We start from the raw sequence: 21,043 nt of genomic DNA, 5'->3' as shown, positions 1-21,043 counted from the left end.
TTAGAAGAAACAATATGCGCAAAGCTCTTAGCCCAGTGTCCTGTACTTAGTAAGTACTCCACAAATGATGGTCATTATTATAGCTGTTATTATCCTACAGCCTTTCCTATAAATATAGGCACTAGCAACCTAGAAATGTCTCTGCCGATATCTGTAGCAAGTCTGGCCTTATGAGTGGGAGGATATCTACCTCATGGATCAAAGCCTACTTTCCTCTCCTGCTCAACCTCATAATAGAACAACAACACCCACACCCCCATCCTCATGACTTTTGGTACCTCCCATTCCCCCCTATTAGAGAGACTTGTCAAATTCATTTTTGAAACCCTGGTCCACCTATACTTAGCAGGTAGCATATAACCAGTAAAGAAACACTGTCCTAGGATGGGTGTTTACACCATATTTACCAACTCCAGTTAGGCTCATGTGTTTATTCAAACCCCAGGACTCTGACCCTAGGTATTCTACCTGGGTCTCCATTATCTTTCCATTTTCTCTTGCCTGGGTTGGTCTCCTGGACTGTGGAGTTTGAGAGTAACTTAAATTCATATGGCTAATCCACTCTTACAAACATTTGATATTATTTTGAAATTGACAAAGTATTTTTCTTAAAAAAAATTACACGTTCCTCCCTGACAAAGTAATGTATAATCATAATTTAAAGAATTCAAAAGATTCAAACTTAATAATAAGTTTCCTTGCTACCTTAATCCCCAGAAGTTATAACATTGGAAAATTTACATAAATACTCTGTGCAAATAGAGGCACAGCTTTGCCTTCTTAGGGGAAAACTTCTTAGATAGCAGCCTGCCACACCCTCTATTCTGAACCTTGCTTTTTTTTGTTGACAATGCATCTTGGATTTGGTTCCATATCAGTAAATAATAAGCTGCCTTTAAAAAATTTACTACAACGCGTTCCGTTGTGTGGAGATACCATAATTTATTTTCCCAGTCACCCTTTGGTGGGCGTTTACATTGTCTCCTTTCTTTTACTTTTACAAATGAAGATGCTCTGAATATACTGGTACAGTCCACTATGTCTGACTACATCTTTTGGCTATTTCTCAAAAGGGATTTGTTAGAAAAAAGGTATGTGTGTTTTAAATTTTGCCCTTCATAAAGGTTGTGCCAATTTACGCTGCCGTCAACAGTGTATGTAAATTTGACAAAGTACTTTTCATACTTATGTTTTTTGAGGCTGTCAAAGCGACTTGTTGTTTTGGTCATTTGTGTTGATGTAACAGGCACCTCATTCTTAAAAGCATTATTAGGAAAAACTCTAGCCCTTTCCAGTTTCTTTTTGGCTTTCCTTATGAAAGATGGAACTTCACAGAGGTGAACATTTGGACACTCCCTTTGAAATCTTTCTTAGACAGGATGTGGGTCAATTTAATCAGATTTATTTGAGCATTAGGCAAGACTAAAAGGAATTTTAAAGTTCAATTTAAAAAAAATTTCTTCAAAGTGTTTTACAAAGAATTTGAAGACGTCATATTCCAGAATTTAGCATACAAAAGGATTTTACTAGATTCCTTCTTGCTTCCTGCTCCCGTGATCTTATGAACTGATTAATTTTTTCACGTTACAATATATCACAAGTATCTTTTGTTGTCTGAAAATGCAGTTCCACAATATTATTTTTATGGCCTGCATAGTGTTTCAAACACCCTCAATAAGACAGTACAATAAATATTAAAATATGCTTTAAAAAATCATCTATCTACTTTACTATATTCTTTGTTTACACAGCTGCTTATGAATAAAAAAATCGTGACTAAGTGAACATTCTCTATAAATCGCTAAAGTGTGGTCAGCCTTATGATCCTATGACTTAGCCAATGATTCTCAACCAGGGCAATTTTTCCCCACAAGGGACATTTGGCAATATCTGGAGACAATTTTGATCATCAGGCTGGGGATGGAGGCTTGATACCAGCATCTAGTGGGTGGAGCTCAGGGATGCTGCTAAACATCCTACAATGCCCAGGATAGCACCCAACAATAAAGAATTTCCTGTTCCAAAATGTCAGTAACGCCAAAGTTGAGAAACCCTGCTACAATGGTGGCTTTCAAACACTTTTCCTCTCAGAAAAACTTTAATAAAATGAAATCTTACAGAAAGCCTCAATATACAAAATACAAATAAAGTAAGTGAAAGCCATATTTTGATAAGATAAAATTACCTAATAAATTCAAATATTATCATCTATTTTAATGAACACATGAATTCGAAAGCAGGGATTATGATGATAATTGTCTGAAATCTCCCCCCGCACCAATTATTTTTGTGTTGTATTTTATTTTTATAGTATTGAGAAGATCCTAATAAATAGTGAAACATTTGCTTCTAAAATCTTACATGACCAGCCATGGGCTACCTCAAAGTAGGGGGGAAAAAAACCTGTGTGCCAAGAAACCACCTCCATAATCAATGACATCTTCGGAAACGGTTCAGATACTTTCAAAGGTGGTTGGTCTCTAGCAGGTGCTTAATGTGGGATTAAAGGAGAACTTTACTTGGTGCTCCATGCTCTGCAGAAGTTAACCTGGCATCACAAGTTAATATCATGCTGGTCTTGAATCCATTAAAATGTGGCACTGGACACATTACAGTGTATGTGCTTCTTAATATAGTGTAAAATAATCATATTTTAAAATCAAATTAGAATCAAATATTTTTGGAACTATTAAAGAGCCTTAGGGATACTTGAGAACATCATTTGAGCTCCACTGGTCAGCATATCTCACTTAATGACCTCATTTTCAGACATGCATCATCTGGTTAGTTAACCACATTATATCAAAATCAGGACAAGCATCAAAATCTTATGTAGAACCATTGATTCACATGTTGTGAGGCTCTGGAGTTTTTACAAAGCCATTTGAAAAATCAACAAAACATTGTAAAATGAATAACTAACATCTCATGCTTATGGGTCCTACAGATGTGAGTGATAAAAAACAAACAGAGATCTTTTGGAAAGCATAGCTGAATTTACTGTTGCTATCCATTATGCTCAATCCATTCAGCAATCAATAGATATAAGAAATCTAACTAATATCACCTTGGGAAACGATACATCACACCAAAGTCTTGCCCACAACCTGACATTTTTTCAACTATAATCACGCGGACTGATGCCAGCCCTGATATCAGTTCCCCTACATTAAACCCAGCATACATGTGGTTAAAACCAAAAGCGCTCATCTCCTTTCCCTGCTCCTCTAAGTTACATTCACATGGAAATATCATTTTTTTTTTAACCTTTGTATGCCTGAATTTCACAAGGCAAATGGAGGTTGCAAATTGTTAAAGCCCAGGTGGCTTCATGCTGGGCTCATACTGAAGTTTGGCTAGTTACGAGTCCTTTGAAGTTTCCTTACAGGGAAACTGATATCCAGAGAATATCAAGAAGCTGAAGCTTTCTCAACTCCTTGACTTCCTGGTGCCAAAATCCATCATTCATCACGCAGGCAGACAACCAAGGACACCCACCTGCAGATTCCCTTGGCCAAACGCAGGCTGGTGGCAGGGTGCCAACCTGCAAAGCCACAGCTCCCCCTCTGCTATCTAAAACCTTGTAAACTTTGTAATCATTAATTGGTGGCAGTTTCCTTCCTCTCCCCAGGGCCCAATTTTTGGTGGCTCGAGAAGATTGATCAATGGAACACTGGACCTTCTGCTGTGGACAGAGATAACAGCTGGCTCAGTGCCAAAACGTCTGGGACCCTCACACTATTGCCCCACCAAATGGTGCAGTCACTTAGACAGCACATTCTTTCCCACAGATTTCCCCATAAAAACCCTAACTGTTAATGCTTCAGGAAGACAGTGGGTTTTGAGGCACTGGCCTATCACATCCTCATTTCACTAGCAAAATTAAAAATTTTTCTTTTCCTCAATCCCTGTCATTGTGTTCATTGATTTGGCTACCATGACAGGGTCCCGGTTTTTCAGCAACAGGACCAGTTTACTTCTCCTGCCCCACATCCCACTATGATATCAAAAGAGTTGAGTAAATACAACTCAGAAAGGGAGGGAATCAAGGCAGCTCCAGAAATGTGAGCTGTAGGAAGAGCCTGATTTTCTTTGGAGAGAACAGACATTAGTGATACAACTTCCTTCTTGGGATCTATCTGTTCTAAATTTCAAATTCTCAAGAGGATTTTATTGGTGCAACTTGGATTAGGTGCCACCTCTCCCAAAATAATTTAGTAAGGGCTGGAAGGAAAGCTACACACAAATATGGTCACCAGGTATCCACAAGGGTCTCTCATCTGAGAAGGAAGAGATCATTGAGACTCAGACAGGGACCCTTCTGCAAGCAGGTACTCATAGATTCATTTTGTGGCCTATAGTATTATATGCAACAGAGTGCTGGTCTCTGCTAATTTAAGGGTTTGAAATTTCTAGATTTTGTAATACTTATGGCTAAGTGAGCTGAGTGCCCTGAGCTCTTTGTGAGAAAAAAATTGCTCAGCAAGAATTCCCAGGATCATCAACAAAAAGAGAAATGTCCCTGGGCAGAGTTCTGTTCAGCTCTTCTGTCTTCTGGGTGTGAAGCAACAATGAACATCTCTAAGAATGACTGCTCCCTGTGTTTCCATTTCTTCACTTTACTGAATGTAATTGTTCAGCAGTGATTAGTCACCTCTACAATTAATTAACACATCCACATGGAAATATACTTACACTGTGGCTGAAGCAGCCTGATATTCTAAATCTTCTATGTAATCAAAGGTGCCAAAGATCACAAAACTGGATGGGTTGAGGTCTTCAAGATTGAAGTGTTTTTTTGAATTTTGTTTTTAACTTTTCATACTTAAGCCATTCATTCTGAGTATGTGAAAATATTGTTATTGGCTGGTAACAAATGAAAGTATGATAGAATAGAACCAGCTAAAGACAAAGGCATTAACTGACTGTGTTTTCTGAACACAGACTTCCCAGAGGTACAGATTCATGACAGCTAACATTCATCTGTCTTCTTCCAAAGACATTTAGAAAGGCTTACATTATAATCCAATTTATTGACATTTTGAAGGTTAGGTCAGAACACTATAATAGGCTGTTAGCTAGAAAATATGGCCCCATGATACTTTGGAATGAACGGAAATCATGTTGCTGCAGTATTCATTTATTAAGGTGTATGCTGCATGGTCATTGACCTTAAGAGTCACTGTAATTGCAAATCGTGTATATTTGATGTCTAAGAGCATCATAACTCTCTCATTGCTGACAACACACAATCCAGGAAGTCTTGGCCCATAGTAGCTTAAAATGTAGCTACACACACACACACACAAACACACATACATATACATGTACACATATACATATGGAGAGGGCACTTTTGCAAATAATAATGTGAACTTAAATAAATGAACATGTTACATGCATAGGGTTGAGATTTTCCTATAATGTTCAATTTTAAAGAGAAGAGCTCCCAAGTTTTAAACCTGAACACTGTAGAACAAAACTGTACAACTTAATAGAATCTGTGTGAAAGAATATGAGGAAGGAGATAGGAAACAAAGCTCGACTATGCTGAATTCTAATCACATCCCTAAGATTGGTGAGATTGATAGTGAGTATCAGTTATAAGATTGATATCAGTATTGCTTAGCCAAGTTTGAAGAATTGAAGTTTGAAGTTTGAAGTTTGAAGAAGTCCATGGCTTCTTGAGCCTCTATGCTGCACCCTTATATGTTAGGTATATCACCCAAAGAAAATGACGAGAGAAGATGGATGGGCTAGCCTAAGTCATGACGAACGAGTACACAGATATTTTTTTCCTTAGCTAACACTTATTGAGCGGTGAAAATAATATTTTCGTAGTTGGCATGAATTTTTTTTATGTAGGCTACTATGTTTAGGAAAATACCTTGGTATTTGAAGGTGAAATCCGAAGGGCATGAGACATGGGTGATAAGGAAACAAAAGGAGATAAATGACTGTGTGAGAGTTAAGAGGAATTTAGGTGTGGGGAAGCAAAATGACGGAGCAGCAAAAAAATTTTTAACAGTCACATTTAATATTCAGTTTTAAGATTTTTGCATTACTATGATAGCAAATTTTTTCTATTTACCTAAACCAAGCCACACACACACACACACACACACACAAAAGGCTTGTGTAAATGTTTTATTTTTATTCCTGTAAAGGAGCTGAATTCCATATCTTGGCAGCATTCATGCAACAGTATTCTATAAATTGAACCAATTCAGGAAAAACTCTATTCTGAAACCAATTCAGAATTTCAAAGTCAGAGATGGCCAAATCATGTAAGCTCTTTTGGAAGCCTCGACAATCCTGGAGAAGGTTTGGACTCCTACAAATAATAGACTTTGGGTTTCATCTACTCTCACCTAGATCTTAAGGGGCAGAGTGATCGTAGCTAATACATTAGAATCCTATACCATGGGCACTGTGCTAAGCACCTTACACACTGTATTAGTTTCCTATTGCTGTTGTAACAAGTTGCCACAAATTTAGTGGCTTAAAACAACACAAATTTATTCTCTTATACTTCTGGAGGCCAAAAGTCCTAAAATCAAGGTCTCAGCAGGGCTGTGTTCCTCTGCAGGCTCTAGGGGAGAATCTATTTCCCTGCCTTTTCCAGCTTCTAGAGGCTGCTTGCATTCCTTGGCTCATGGCCTTTCCTCCCTCTTCAAAGAGCATCATTCCGATGTCTGCTTCTGTCCTCACACCTCCTCACCCTCTGACTCTCACGCCTTCCTTATATAAGAACACTGGTGATTACATTGGGCCCACTCACATAATTCAGGATGACCTCATCTTAAAATCCTTAAATTAATCACATCTGCAAAATCCTTTTTGACATGTAAGGTAACATATTCACAGGTCCCCTGAGAATTAGGACATGGTCATCTTCAGAGGGCCATTATTCTGACTACCACCCATGCATTATTTCATTTATTATTTACAATTGCCTCATTATGTTGATGCCATTTTTATGACAATTTCAAAGATAAAGAAACTGACACCTGATGGGATTAAGAAATGTCTCCAAGTTTATGTAGTCTGTAAATGGTAATACTGGGATTCAAATTCAGATATGCTAGACTCAAGAGCTAAGGTTTCTTGTCTCTCAGGTTATTATATTCAGGCCAGGTAAGTCTAAGCAGAAAACATTTGGTTCAGTAAAATTTCTCCCACAAGCATTAAAACAAATTTAGAAAAAGTAAGAGTTGACCTTACCGTGTATTTTTAGTGTTTATTCAGCTTTCAGTAATTCAGGACATCCTTTACCCAGTCAATAATGAGTATAAAAATGATAGAAGACAACAGGAATCAAGCAATACTGTGAACACTGAGGCTACAGCAGTTAAAAATATCTGACTGCATGTTCATGCCAGCTGTCATAATTTTTTTTGTTTTATGTTTGTTTGTTTTTAATACTGTCAGGTCTCAGAAGATAGAAGATAGAGCCATTATCTGTTGGTTTCATAAGATAGCCAGGTAGGATATGATAATCTCTCAATTGGGACTATTTGTTATCTTTGCCATTTTTCTAGAAATCCAAATATCTCACATCACAGAAGTATTTACATTATCAAGAAAGCATGAAAATCTCTCAGGAGGAAGTGAGTTCAATCCTACACTTTTCTGGCTGATGGCACTTTGGACAAAGATGCCTTAACCTAGGTTTGTGATGTTCCATGAACAGAGGTATTATGTAGGTGGATGCAGTGTAGAACAGGGAAAGAGAAGAGGGTTATTATAGGCACATACAAGTTCAATGCTTGGTGCATAATAATCACTCAATTAACTGTAGCAGTTATTTTTAAACCATATGCTTCTAAATAAATAAATGAATACATGTAAGATTACTAATACATATACATTGTACGATTAATGCATGATCATAGTAAAATACCTGGAAAATACAGAAAATTATGAGTAAGAGAATAAAAACGACCTATAATCTCATTATCATAAGCTTATTAATTTTCTTTCTTTTCTAAGTATATTGTTTAATAAAGTTGAAATTACACTGTATCTAACAATTTCATTTGCTACTTTTTGGTTAAACTTATAGGTAAGAATTTTCTTAAATCATTGGTATTCTCCATGAATACAATTTTAATAGATTCTCAGGATTCTGTTATATGGATACCCCACGATTTACTTGACCATTCCTCTATTGGATGAGATCATTAGGCACTTTTTGGTGATGCTTTAAAAAAATCCACACTGAATAAATAGCATTATTGTTGCTACTCTTATTTTTTTATTTTTCGATTCCAGGTTTCTTTTCTCCCTCTGTTTTGTACTTTTAGTATAGAATGTTAAAGACACTTTTCTCAGTGCAATTCCAAGCAGTCGTTTTCAGGTAATTAGCTACAAACCAAATGTTGTGTAAAGGGCTCATTTTTATTCATTTCTCTCAGGTCAGGGTGATTCACTAACCACGTTGTGAATATGAAAAGCTGTTCATAATTCAGAGTGGCCTGGGGCAGGGGACCAAAAAAAAAAAGAGGTCTTAATAGGGAAATAGTAATTAATAGATCCTTGTCAAGGATTCAGTGCCAATCTCAGTCCTGCTTTTCCACAGATGTCTGGCTGAGTTCAAGACAGACTATTTTCCCCAAGTTATATCATTATATTCATATAGCTGTGGAGTATAAGAGCATGTCTTGAATTTCTATGATGTTTAAGGTTTCCTAGTAACAGTTAGCTGAGATATGTGTCAGGGGGCATAAAAAACAAGGCTATCTCCTCCAAATCAGAGCATGTTTATTCTCATCATCTTAATCATCAGTAATTTCTGTAGTGGACAAACTCCGAGGAATTAAAATAATAACAAGCTCTTAAACACTGGGAAGGGACTTAGAAATTGAAATAAAAATTGAAGTCAAAGAAAACGTTTACTTGAATAGAATGCCATGGCTTGGTCATCAATAAGTACAGGATATACAACTATGACATACAACTATCTACTGGGGCTTTGGGGAGAAAAAGGGGAAAAAAAGGAGGAGGATTGGCAATAGATGTTAGGTCAGGGCCGGTCTTCCTCAGCAAAAAGAGGAGGATTGGCATGGATGTTAGCTCAGGGCTGATCTTCCTCACAAAAAAAGAGAAAAAGATTAAGTACAGGATAGTTAAACAGGCACTCAGACAGAATTAGGAGGTAAAGCAAAGATATGGGTCTTCTTTCACAGGTATTATTTATTTTTAGTTTTTTGGCTTTTGGAAAACTGCACTGTTGCTTTGCCATATGATGATATCTCCCAAAACATCTGTATATAGTAATCCTACTTATCGTGTCTCTATCCTAACGAAATAATCCAAAATATGGGAAAAGCCATATATTCATGTAAACGTTTATTTTAGCTTCATTTCAAACTGATAAAATGGAAAATCACCTAATTGTCCAACATGAAGTATATTGTTTATTCTAGCATTTAGGATATAATAAATTACATATCCAAAGAGGTGACAGATTTACTGAAAAGTAATCCGAGTAATCTTGAAATGGTATTTCTGAGGAGTGAAATAAGATTCAGGAGTGATAGAGCATTAAAATACTGTATTGTCTTAGGACAACAGCTTTATGTTGAGAAAACAAAACAAAACCCCAAATCCAAAATAAAGATAAGTAAGGCAAGAGTATAAATTGTGCAAAATTTCAAGCTGCCCATGGGAATAAGAGCTGGGTTTGAGACATCATTCTTTTTCTTTTTAAATAAGTAACAAACTTTTAAAAATATTCTGAAATTAGTGGGGAAATATTACTTCTATCATGACAACTGTTAACATTGTGGTATATTTATTTTCATACCCCCACAACGTCTATGGGCTTTTTGTTTGTTTGTTTGTGAGAAAGATTAGCCCTGAGCTAACATCTGATGCCAATTCTCTTCTTTTTGCTGAGGAAGATTGGCCCTGGGCTAACCTCTGTGCCCATCTTCCTCTACTGTATATGGGACACCGCCACAGCATGGCTTGATAAGCGGTGCGTTGGTGCGTGCCCAGGGTTCTGAACCCCGAGCTGCTGAAGTGGAGCATGCGCACTTAACTGATATGCCACCGGGCTGGCCCCTCTATGGGCTTTTTGTACGCTTCTAACCTTGGTTAAGAGTCTCCTTTTCTTCCCTTTGAATCTTAATATCATAAACATTTTCTTCCTTGGCATCAGGGTTGCAAATTTTTCAGTATAAAATAGTATACCTCATATTGGACATTTCCATTTTATCAGTTTCAAATAAGGTTAAAATAAACATTTACATGAATATATGGCTTTTTCCATATTTTGGATTATTTCTTTAGGATAGAAACATAATAAGTAGGATTACTATACCCAAATTTTTATGGCTTCTTACAATATATATGACCAAAATACTTTCTTAAAGAATTATCCTAAATTATAATGCAAGAGAGTATCAATTTCCCTACACTACTGTTCAAATGGACATTGTACTGTTTTTGTTAACAGATAAAAAAATAGTGCTTTTAATTTATTTTAATTTTTTGATTACTAGCACAGTAAAGTATTTTTAATATGTTTGCTTACAAGTTGTATTTGGAACCATTCTTTCTCTAGAAACTAAAATTCTTAGTGATGTATAAATTTATGATTAAAAGAAGACCAATAAGGGGCCAGCCTGGTGGTATAGTGGTTAAGTTCGTGTCCTCCACTTCGGTGGTTCACGGGTTGGGATCCTGGGAGCAGACCTACACATCGCTCATCAAGCCATGCTGTGGTGGCATCCCACATACAAAATAGAGGAAGATTGGCACAGAGGTTAGCTCAGGGACAATCTTCCTCACCAAAAAAACAAAAAGAAAAGAAGACAAATAATAGAATTTTAGCAAATATCAGGCAGGAGTGAATAGAATCCCATTATAGATTAACTTTGCTGCTGCCTTGCTTAGTTAATTAGATGAATAAATATAAGTTGAATTTAATATCTTTGTTGACATGTATTTTCATGGTTTTACTGTTAAAATTTTTTGAGAAGGAGGTAAAAATTATGGAAATAAAAATCTAAAATAAAGCTATGTTGCTCTTTTGGGTTCATAATGAACACCACCATAATTAAGCTAATTGAGAGGTAATCACGTATTCTAAAAGACAAAAATGGGAAGGGAATTTTATATTTCCAAGTTAATGATGAAGCATTCCAGATATTGCAATAATAATAAAATATGTTTTCTATCCCTGTGCTTTTATAAAGCTTAAATTCGCAATATGGAGCTACAAAATATAATTAGATTTCTTTTCTATTCATTTTTATAAGTGCAATGTTAAATAGATAAAATCTAGAGGGTTCAGTATGATCCAGACACTCTACTTCTAGATGCCTGCCCACTCGCACACAAGGAGAGATAGTAGAGACGTTCATCAAGCGCTCCTTGTAACAGCAAAAATGAGTAAACGCCCCAATGGTCCAGCAAAGCAAAACAGATACACAACTCTCGTGTATATACAGTGGGCTACTTCACAGCAGATAAAATGAATGAACTAGATCTGCGTGTATCAACGTGGGTATACCTCACATAGTGTTGTGTGGGAAAAAAACCCGGAAAGGATGACTACAGAAAGCTACACTTATTTGAAATTTTACGAGACTGAATTATATGCTTTAGGAAATCACATGTGTAGTAAAATACAAAAATTTACATTGAAAAGATACACAGCAATTTTGGTGTAGTAGTTGTGTCTGGGGAGGGAAAGGTAGGAGAGGGGGAGAGAGACGAGGGGACAGAGATGGAGTTGTAGCAATCTTTGAAAGATCTCCCTCCCTCTCATCTTTCTTTCCCTTCCTGCCTTCCTTCCTTCCCTCCTTCCTTCCTTCCTTTGCTTCCTTCCTTCCTTCCTTCGTTCCTTCGTTCCTTCCTTCCTTCCTTCCTTCCTTCCTTCCCTTTCCTCTCCTACACTCCCTTTTCTTCCCTTTCTTTGTCCATATTTCTATCATTCTTTCTTTAAAGAAAGATAAAGCAAGCAAGGCAATGTATTAACATATTTTTAATCTCTCCATGAGTCTTCAATTTGATATCCTCAGGTGAACAGATAAATACTCAAAAAACCCACTTACACTTTTGTTTTAAACCTTGTTTTGAACAGAGTGTAGCCACCTTCCTGTCCCCCATCCCAGAATTAGTATTAAAAAAGTAAAGGAACACAAAGTAGATCTCTCCCTCACGTTGGCTCTATACCTAATTGGCATTTAACAGTGAACAATGATTATAATCTGAAATGAGTCCCTTCAGTCAAGAAATCTATTAACTTATATGTCTTGGTTTGAAACTGATATATATTTCGTCACATTTCCCATCACAATTTGCGACTATACGTTTATTTGTTTGATTACTTGTTTCTTGTGTGGCTGTTTGAATAAATGGTAAGTGCCACAAGGGAAATGACCTCTAAATGATTCATTTACCACTGTCCAGCCCAGTGTCTAGCACAGAACTGATGTGTAAATTACTGGAATTAATATGTAACTTAAGGAAACACTCAAATCATTACTTCTCTAAAGAGTACAGAAAAAGACCACCAGTGTATTGTCTTTACTAAAAAAAAACTACGCCAGTGTTGCTTGGCATACAGATTCAGGATAAAGATTCATTTCCCCCACCCTGATTCAATTTCTTATTAAAAACCATCTTGGGGGGCCGGCCTGGTGGCGCAAGCGGTTAAGTGCGCGTGCTCCGCTGCGGCGGCCCGGGGTTCGCTGGTTCGGATCCCGGGCGTGCACCGACGCACTGCTTGGCAAGCCATGCTGTGGCGGCGTCCCATATAAAGTGGAGGAAGATGGGCACAGATGTTAGCCCAGGGCCGTCTTCCTCAGCAAAAAAAGAGGAGGATTGGCGGATGTTAGCACAGGGCTGATCTCCTCACAAAAAAACAAAACAAAACAAAACCATCTTGGGTGCATTTGCTAAATAAACAGCCACTGTCAGCTGGATCATTTCTAGGGTATGAAGCTGCTCGAAGCAAGCTTAAATTAAGCCAGTTATCACAGGACCTCTCATCTGCTATGATTTTTAGGTGCTATGTGGCTTAAGAGAGAAGTGGCTGTAACACTGGTATTTGCATTAAATAATCCAAACATAAATATAGGTTCAGGTACTTCTTCTTCCCTTGCTATTGAGCCGATAGACTAGGGCCTCAAGGTACAAAAAGTTGGTTTCCTTTCCAGGAGAAAAATAGGGACCATCCTTGCCAAAAAAATAAATGGAAGGGATCTTCAGTGGTTAATCCATGTCAGGCTTCCCTCTCCTGTTAGGTGAGTGGGCCAGTGGCTGGACTTTTCTATGTGAAAAGCAAGAATTTACATGGCAAGAGAAGATTTTTGTTTTTAATCATGAAAACATCAAGTTTACATCAGTATCATTAGAATGCTAACTTCATAGGCAGTAGGTAATTAATAATTTGGGTTGTCTGGCTGATTTTCCCATTCAAAAAATGAAGAAAAATGAAGGAATCTTTAGATAAACTAGGAACTGAAACATATATGGACATAAAGGAAGAAATTTAAAAATGTCTTGTAACAAGAAGTAACATGTTGTTCTTCTTATATATGTAAAAAAAAAAAATATATATATATATCTATATAGCACACCTTCAACATTTAAAGTGTGATTTTAACTGTCATCATTATTCTCCACTGAATATTAATAATGAATATTCATCTATATTTACATCCATTTGTATGCAAACACATAATTTATAGTTATACCCAAAGAAGACTGTAACTGGTTTCTTAAAAGACAAGTACAAGTAAATCACATAATTTACAGAAGATCTGTGAATTTCCTGCTTTTTTCAAGTAGTCTTTTCTTTTTAAACAAAGAAAACTTTAGTCACTAGAAATGCAGAGTAAATAAATGTACATTTCTTCTAGTCTTCCTTTTCCTATCATCACCACTCAAACTAAAAAACAACGAAACCAAAAAACCCCTAAATATACTTTATTCAGAAAGGCTACATAAGCTCATACATGGGTTTCTGAAATTAAAATAAATTCTTCCAAACAAGGGAGATGATATATATATAGCTTTACCTATGTTACATTAAACAAAAAGTGATTTCTCTACACATTACCCAAAAGAATAAGGAAATCCATTATGACCATTTTCAGGTTTATGGAAACCTGAATGTTCCAATTAATTCTGGTAATTGATTACTCTGAATAAAAGACTGTTTTAGTACCCTGACCATTTAATAATTTAATAAACAAACAGTGCAGTCCTATTATCCAAAAACTGCATAAATTAGAACGAATATTTGTGAAGAACATTATTCTACTAAGTAAATTCAAAATGCTGTACCCAATAAATCTTATTCTTAAATTCTAATTATTTATTAAGAAAATATTGTGCAATAGACATAGAGAACCTAATTTTGAATATTTCATATAGATAATAATTTAGGTTTTGAAAATATGATGCCTCATAGTAAAGGATTCTTGACTTTTATATTTTCAAATATTTGAACACAGTTTATCAGCTTAATATTTATGAATCTTATACTAAATAATCATCAATAATGTTCCAGTAAATGGTGCATTTTAAAACATTCAGAATTTACATCACTCATGTTAATGGAAAGTATTATGGATAGAGGAAAGTGTAAAAAACATCTCCCTCTTAAGAATTATGTCAAAAAATTTCACATTCAAATTTTCTACAAATAAATTGCTTTATTTAATAGAGAAATCTGCATGCTACGTTTAGTACAGCAAATAGAAAAATGAGAGTGGAAGAAACAGTGCTAGGCACTTTGCATATATTACCTCCCCAAATCTTCCCAGTATCCCTCTATGATGGGAATTGTTTGGGGTTCGGGAGAAAAGTTGGAGGAGAGAAAAGTATTCTGACCATAGCTTTGTGTTTCTTTATTTCCTCTTGACCTGTGACTAAAGTGTAGATCTGAATTTATCAGCACTCCAGGTGTGTTTGTATCTGTAATTCAGAAAGGTCTTTGGGCTGACCCCATGGCTTAGCTGTTGGGTGTGCGTGCTCCGCTACTGGTGGCCCGGGTTCAGATCCCCGGTGTGCACTAACGCACCGCTTTTCCGGCCATGCTGAGGCGGCGTCCCACATGCAGCATCTAGAAGGATGTGCAATTATAACATATGACTATCTACTGGGGCTTTGGGGAAAAGGGGAGGAGGATCGGCAATAGATGTTAGCTCAGGGCTGATCTTCCTCACGAAAAAAAAAAAAAGAAAAAGAAAGATCTTTGCCTCTCATTTTGTAGGGAAACTTGTGAAAGGTTTTGAAATAAACCAAAAAGATCACTAGATGTCTAGTGGTCAGGGTTATCTCGCCCTGTCTAAGAGCTGTTTTGCAACTCTGTATGTTATAGAAAAGTGATAGCAATGGAAATGATTATTTTTTTTTTTCTCCCCAAAGCCCCAGTAGATAGTTGTATGTTATACTTGCACATACTGCTAGTTGCTGTATGTGGGACGCCGCCTCAGCATGGCTAGACAAGCGGTGAGTCCGTGCGGGCCTGGGATCCAAACTCGGGCCGCCAGTAGCGGAGTGCACGCACTTGACAGCTAAGCCACAGGGCTGGCCTCTGGAAAAGATTCTTATGCATAGAATTGCAATGGTAATTGATTATTGCCTTGTGGACATTGCCAGTTTTACCAGTTTGCATCTATTTGTAAATTCTTTTCTGTATGCTGTGTCTTTTCAGTATAACTACCCCTCGGATTCTCCTTTGAACTGGTTGTAATATCTTACTAGTTCTCTCATTAATTAATGAGTTATTGGAATCTTTGACACGTTTGTTTTATGTTTTTACATAATTTAATTTTTTTAAAATGATCACCCTTTAGCAGTTTTGGAGGTAATCTATCAAGATGACCAATGGATTTACCTAACAGAGCCAGGTAAAAGTTGTTGCTAGAAAAGCCTACCTTATAGGTGACTTACGCTCAGGCATGTCTCGTCTTGGTTCCCAGAGGTGAAATATGTATTTATTGATTTATTGTAAGATGAAACCCAAGAAGATAACTTTGCTGACTCTGTTTCTCTTTTTTCCCCCCTCTACTGATTTTTTGTTTTGTTTTTGTTTCTGGTTTGCTTACAGCCAATAAATTATCCCCACTGGTGACAGCAATGATTGAGAATTTGGTTTCATGGTCTGACCATTTAATGATTTCTGTAAATAGGTTAATGGATTATAGAGTTAGAGTTCTATACTCTGTTGAATGAGAGACAACAGAGAGTCTATTTTGTTAGTCTTTTTTGTTTGATTTATCTATTTGTCCATTTTGAGCTCAAGTCAATTAAGAATCTTGTGCCCAGTGGAACGGAAAGCAGCTGTTTGATATCTGGACCATGAGTTTTTGTGTTTCTATATTTCTTCTTGACCTGTGGCAAAACGGTAGATAGGAATTTATAAGCACTTGAAGTGTCTTTGTATCTATAATTCAGAAAGGTTTTTACCTTTTATTATATGACAGTATTAATAAATTAGATTATAAAGTCTTTTAATATAATGAAGCTTTGTTCTGATTGGTTTATTTAGATAAATAAGTGCTAATAAAAATAAAATATTCCTAAATTGCCAGAAAATAAGGAAAACTATACTTCTAATATTTTAAATGTTCTAGACTTAAAGTATTTTCTTATAGAACCTAGCTCAGAAACACTGTAAGGGTCCAAGTTCACCTAATTAAGATAAATCGTTGGTAAATGGACCTAGTTTAATAATTTTAGTTTAATATAAAACAACTATGTCTTTTCTCATTGATCAATATTAAGTATAATGCAAGCATATATTTTATTCTACTTTGGTTTGCTTTCCCTAAACTTATATAGCTTTACTGATCAAATATGCTAACATTAATATTACATAATATTTAAGATTATGAAAAATGCAAGTTTGTATTCAAATAAATTGAATCATTATTCTGACAAACTTTACTTAAACAGTGATTATGTTTTGTAATATGTCAGCTTGAAGATAATTTTCGTGATATCTAGTTTAAAGCCTTGGATTAATATTAAATTGAGGTAATGGGTAATAATTAGGTACTTGGATAATTTCTAAGTAAATAGTATATTTAAACGTTGATTACTTAGCATAATTTTAAATTTATATACCTTTGCCTCTTATTTTTTTATACTATGGAGTGTCTATCACTTTGGGGATGTTAATGAATGTGTTTATTTTTGCCACTTTAAAAAGATGCTAAAAGGATGTATGTGTCTGTAAAAAGCTGTGTTGTGTGTGTTCCTGAGCTCTGCTAGCCTGCTGAAATACTTATGTATGACAGTTTTCAATTTTCCACTTCCTAAACTTTGTGAAACACAAGTTTATTTCTTTGGTTAAAAGTTATAATTAATAGGACTGGCTGAAACTCTTCTAGGAATAATAATGATGGAGAAATACACTTGTATTTGTGTGTCTTTATTATTCAAGGGAAAAAACCCAGGTTTTTCCTCAAGCCACGGTTCTCAAAGTTTTTGGTTTCTAGATTTGTCATCAATATTTACCATATTTTAAATTAAAACTGAGAAAAAAAATTTTATTATGTATTTATTGATTTATTTTAAGAGAGCAATGATGAATGCACTGCATGTTAGTGTTATTATGAAGACAGTTTTGATCACATAGACCCCTTGATAAAGAAGCACTCCACTAAAGTGAAGTGTATGTACATTCCAGAATATGAAAGAGCATGATAAATGACAACCTTGGAAAGTGAATTTTATTTGCCTTGATTTATAATACCTGAATCTGACAATAAGCTATGAAGTGTATTAAAATTTTAGGAAAGTTTAGTTAATCTTGATGGGCTTGCTTATTTGATTTACTAAATAATGCCTTTTCTTACAATAACAAAGATTATTCTTTACCTTCTGTGTAATTGGTTACCTAGATAGCGAAGACTCTGTCTCTTCATTTTCTGTGACTTAGATTCATTTTATTACGTCCTTGATTATTTAAGGGGAAAAAAGACAACAAAGCTGGCACCCATGACACTGTCTTAATCAAGACTTCAAATCTCTGACAACTGTTTTGATTTTGCCATTCTTAAATCAGATCATATATATATACATTTATATCTGTATTTATATCTATATCTACAACTACACTTACCCACACCTACATCTATGTCTTCATCTATATATACATCTATATCTATATCTATATCTATATCTATATCTATATCTAAATCTATGTCTATCTTTTACGTGTAAAACTGTCTTTTAGTTTTCCCAGAGGGCCCCTGAAAAATCACACAGTAATTCTACAAGAACTGCATGCAAAGAATCGTCAGGTAAGAAGATATGCTCAGCCTTCCCTGAATTAAGTTTGTATAGGTAAAATGTTATTTATATATATGTATCAGAAAGTGTAGGTTTTAAGGAAATTCTCTGGAAATCTGTCACTGCTCTTGTTTTCTATAATATATATTAACCTAAGGAGAAACATTTGTCAAAACTCTTACCAAATAGTTCTCTCTAGTTTCCCTGTATTTATCAGAGTCCTAACTGTGCTTTGCCTGAGATATTAAGCAACAACAGTATAGTATTTTCAGTCATAATTTCAGCTATTATTTAAGGTGTTTACTTTTCTACAATCTTATTTCATTAATTTTAATCTAGCATCTTCTAGACAGTAAAGTCCTATTCTGGTCCCACGTGTGCTGTTGAGATTTACTTCCAGACAAAATTGCAAAGTAGCGATAACAATCTTTCAGCATTTCCCACTGCATTTGGGGACCATATAGCTCATTTGCTAGATCTTCTTACTCTCAGCACAACTGAGTCCTGTTCCCTGAAGGCTCCCCATGTTCGTTGCTATCTCATTTCTACTTCTGGGTAATGCAACGCCAGAACATACTTTAAATGTAGGGGTCTATAAAAGTTCCAAGGCTAAAAATGGTTGAGGAACTGATGGGGTCTGGTTTTCATGAACGTTGTCTCTTGTTATGATTTAACTCACCACCCTAGTCTATATATAGAGGCAGTAAGACTGGCAAACTGTCCCAGATCACACCTGGACTTCCATTGCTCACCCAGTATTCCTCTATAATTTTGACAGTTGAATCTACTAATTGGTAGACTCAACTCATTTCTAAAAATAAGACACATACTATTTTAGTGAGCACAGGTAAAACACCAATAGAAAAAGGAATTCCACGTGGTAGAATTTAACTAATTTTCCCAGAACGCAGGCTGAAGCTTCAGAACAGAATATATAGGTTGTTCACATGATTTGGTCTATTATAATCTATCAGAAACTTCTCCCACCCCCAAAAACAATAGCAGCAAAGTCTTTGATTTGTGATTACCATCATTTCAGGTTTGACTTATAACTGTGATGTAATGAGATTACTATATGTCAGCTGGCTCTTATTTCAAAGAGATAATGCACATTTTCTCAGAGTGAGCTCATTTAAAATAATGGTTTCAAAATGGAAACAAAAACTGACAGAAATAAAGGCTCTTGAAATTCTGGCATTTCTCTAGTTTTCCCTCCGACAGAATGGGGAATTGAAAGGGTCTCTGTGGACCAATGGTCTCTGTTTCACATCATCACAGACGATAATGGGTCCTCAGGGAAGAGTCAAAGAATTCCTCTGTTGTTGATGTGCATGTCTCCCTGGCTCAGATGATAAAGACTCAGCCAGAAACAAAAAAAATCTCTGGTGCTGATTCCTTTACTCACCACTCATATTTATTGATTCTCTCTATGCAAGGCACTATGCTGGTGAATGCATGTAAAGCAAAAACATATATGAGGTACATAAGGAGCATATAGCATTAGAAATATAAGATATGGATGTAATTTTTGTGGTTAGGAACATGAGCTCTAGGTTGACTCCATGTGTTCAAAGTCAGGCTCTTTTAGCTAATGACCTTGGGCTGGTTATATGACTTCTCTGTGACTCAGTTTCCTCCTTTCTAAGATGAGTTAATATTAGGATTAGATAAAATAATACCTGTAAAGCATTTAGAAAATTGCCTTGAAGGACAAGGACTCAATAAATGCCTGCTATTATTATTATGATTAAATTACTTATCCAAGGAACCTCAAAATCACTAAACATCTCAGTCATGGACCTAATACATTCCAGGAGCTACTAGACCCTAGGAAAACATCACTAAGATAGAAGGCCTATCTTCAAGGTGTGAGCAATCTTGTGGGTGGCACAGACATTCACATCAGTGCTCTGTGATTAGTATTAGAATAGATGTATGTATGGGGAATGTATTAGCTACCTATTGCTGCATAACAAATTATCCCAAAACTGAGTAGCTTAAAACAACAAACATTTGTTATTTCATAGATTTTCTGGGCTGGGAATCTAGGCTTGATGTAATTTGCTGCCTCTTCTTCAAGGCCTTTCACAAGACTGCAATCAAGGTGTTGGCTGGGACTGTGGTTTTATCTGAAGGCTAGACTGAGTAAGGATCCACTCTCAAGCTCACTCACATGGTTGTTAGTAAGATTCAGTTCCTCACATGCTGCTGGACTGAGGGCCTCAGTTCCCTGCTGGCTGCTGGCTGGAGCTCTCTCTCAGTTCTTTGTCACATAGGCATTCCATAGAGAAACTCTCAACTGGCTTCCATTAGAGCAAGTGAGAATAGCAAGAAAGGGCCAGCTAGATAGAAGCAAGAGGCTTTTTGAAATCTAATCTCAGAAGTGACATCATATCACTTTTGCTATATTCTATACCTTTGAAATGAGCCATTAGGTACAGCCACACTCAAGGGAAGGGAATTACACGTGGTGTGAATACCAGAAAGCAGGAATCATTGAGATCCATTTTAGGGGCTGCCTTACACAGGGTACAATGCTGAAACAAAGAGCAGAGATGGAAAGACTTTAAAAGTAGGACCAGTATAGTCTGATTTTTACGTATAAGTATTTACAGGAAAGATGTAGGGGAATGACATTTTATGTAGGGAGAATAAAACATGTCCAAAAGCATGTGAAAGAAAGTGATGTGATCTGGTGTCCTGTGAGAAATTATCTTGATGCCATGATAGCTTCCAAGTATACTAATAAGCAAACTTCCCAGAGGTCATAGAACAGAAA

The 21,043-nt window shown here is 36.1% G+C and overlaps 1 protein-coding gene across 3 annotated transcripts in view; it reads right to left on the bottom strand.

Moving 5' to 3' along the window:
• Positions 1-21,043, bottom strand: part of GABRB1 (gamma-aminobutyric acid type A receptor subunit beta1) — a 373,814-nt gene that overhangs the window by 97,098 nt on the left and 255,673 nt on the right. The window lies entirely within an intron of this gene.

This window comes from Ceratotherium simum, chromosome 8 (genome assembly GCF_057802395.1).
Source record: "Ceratotherium simum simum isolate JZ-2026a chromosome 8, ASM5780239v1, whole genome shotgun sequence".
NCBI lineage: Eukaryota > Metazoa > Chordata > Mammalia > Perissodactyla > Rhinocerotidae > Ceratotherium > Ceratotherium simum.
This window is presented reverse-complemented; position numbering and strand designations above follow the sequence as displayed.